Source organism: Palaemon carinicauda, chromosome 42 (genome assembly GCF_036898095.1).
Source record: "Palaemon carinicauda isolate YSFRI2023 chromosome 42, ASM3689809v2, whole genome shotgun sequence".
NCBI classification, from domain to species: domain Eukaryota; kingdom Metazoa; phylum Arthropoda; class Malacostraca; order Decapoda; family Palaemonidae; genus Palaemon; species Palaemon carinicauda.
Window position 1 is genome coordinate 30,762,914 of NC_090766.1, and position 2,558 is coordinate 30,765,471.

Sequence of the window (2,558 nt, forward strand, 5' to 3'; positions counted from 1 at the left end):
TTAAGATAAAGTGGCTGTTATGAAACTCTTTCAAGACTATGGCACCTTGCCAAATTCTGTGAAGTGCACAAATTCTAGGAAGCGACTGGGTTCAGACCCTCATCTTTAAAAAAGCTCTGCTTACAACCTTTGGATTGATTGCCACCATCTCATGGCAGATTCAGGTAAACATAACATCAATAATAATAATAAAACATATGATAGGTATTTATACTTTAATAGTAGCATACGAGAATGGCGGCAACACCATATTCCAGTGTCACATTCCAGAAAAGTGGAGTAAATAAGATGTTTATCTATGAGCAAGCGGAGTGGCTATAGCTTATCAAAGACCATCTAAATAGCAGCCAATCACGATGCGTGTGGAATTGGAAACTATAGTGAATATTTTCCATACCATCAAAGAGGCTTACTGTGCAGTGAACCTTACTTTGAATGTGAGATTGAGGATAAATGCAAAAACGATGGATTATTTTGCTTTATTTGCAAGAGAGTTAAATTTTCACTGATTCATGAAGTCGAATAAGTAAACACACCAATAAGTCTATAAGAAGTAGAATGTCCAAGGGATTGCCAGATATTTCCGCCTGCGATCGACCAAGTCTTTCATGTAGTCCGGTTTTCCAGAGGAAGAATCTGAAGGATTTTTCTACAGTTCCGGCCCTCAACCTGATTCCGAGGATTCCAAGGATTCCGAGGATTCCGAGGATTCCAAGGATTCCGAGGATTCCGAGGATTCCAAGGATTCCAAGGATTCCGAGGATTCCAAGGATTCCGAAGATTCAGCTTCGCTTGATTCCGATCCGAGAGCTGTAAAAGAAAAGTATTAGTATTCTTTGAGTTGGCTCAGCCTCTGAAGAGAGTTCGATCTAAGAGGAGACAGGATTCTCCAAGTGAAAATTTTTTAAAGGAAAGATCTTCAATAAAATAAAATTCCTTTGGAATCTCTAGTACATTATTTTATTTAATACTATCATTAAATATGAAATCCTCAGATGTATGAGGAAAATCATTGGAAATGATATTCTATAAGAACTTGTAGCAGGTATCAGTTGAGAAGTATACATAAATTATTGAATAGAGAACAGTTATCAGACATTCTAATCTTATCATTGTAATCCTCTTTTTCATAACTGGCATGTTTTGAAATATAAATTTCACAATTGACCACTGCCAGATTAGGGAGCCCATATGAAGTGACTTACAAGGGTGACAACAGCTACAACTGGTACCAGCGCACAGAGCTGAATCAGTGATGTCAGGGCATACTTCACCATTAAATTCATTGAAGCAGTAACCACCTACATCGGTGCACAGGGTTTCGTTTGCACACACTGCGAATTCTTCAAGAACGTTTCATTTAATTAGAATTACTGAATGTTGCATTACAGTCAGTGTTTTAGTAGATCAGATACAGATAGATAACACTCTAAAGGTGTTCATGGAGAAATAAACATTATAATGATACAATAAAAGAGTAAACACAAAGATCTCTAAAGATCCTATAGGTATTAAAGATGATAGAAAAATCCTCCCTTGAAAAGAAATGAGCATTTTCTAATGTAATATGACTCTAGATTTTAGTCGCTAATAGATCTATTATAACTTGGGTAAAAGCGCTCCAGATTTTCTGATACAAACTGTGAATAAGAGAAACTGAAAAGTGATCCATTCAAGGCCATCGCTTACCTTCAATGCAGCAAGAGCAATCTACCCCGTCGCATCCCTCGGGGAAGGAGGTGCCACTGCAGCTATGGTTACTGTTCACCTTATAACAATACCCGTCATTCTCGTTGCATATACCATTTAGTGTACATACTTGAAATGAAGAAGAAGGAATAAATTTGATTAGATTTGATCTTCATCGCCAACTGCAATCCCTAAAACGCTGATCAAATCATAAAACATTTTACTGGGGAATGATTTTAGTCTTTATTAAATCCACTAAATTCGAAGCCATTGCAAGAAAACTGCGCGGTGCGTGCATTGTAGAATTATTCAGCAAAAGCTGAAGAATTATGCATGATGAAATGTTAACCACCTCATAACAAGTGACGAGGTTAGAATTGCTAAGAATGAAAAGGAGGTAATTTGCACTCGAGGTAAAAATTACCGTTATATGATAATTCTCACAATAACATATAATTCTTTTAATTTACTGACTTAAGTCACTATGTTAGTTGCTCATGCGTATACGTTGTGTGTTTATGATAAACAGGTTCGTAAAACGGTTAATTTTCTATTCAAAACTGAAATTCTTTCAAAGAAAGAAAAATGAAAAGTGGGACTCTTCTAGACGATATTATAAAGATAATAAAAAGGTAGGATTTAATTATGAAACGTATTAATTCATTACATTTGGATAATTAATTTTATTGTTTGACAGGTTGTTATTTATCTTACACTTCCAGGGGCTCCATTAACTTACCTCCTGGCTTGCAACAGGCGCAGTCATCTCCAAGACAGTCAGTGGAGTCAACTTCTCCCAGACAAGTGCTCCAGGAAGCGGGTTTCAAACACGTACCACCAGTGGCAGCTTCACAGTCAGGCAACAGGAT

General features: G+C 36.8%; 1 pseudogene; it reads right to left on the reverse strand.

Annotated features, from left to right (window-relative positions):
• Positions 1-481: 481 nt before the first annotated feature.
• LOC137633082 (keratin-associated protein 10-4-like) overlaps positions 482-2,558 on the reverse strand; it is an 11,983-nt pseudogene continuing 9,906 nt past the window's right edge.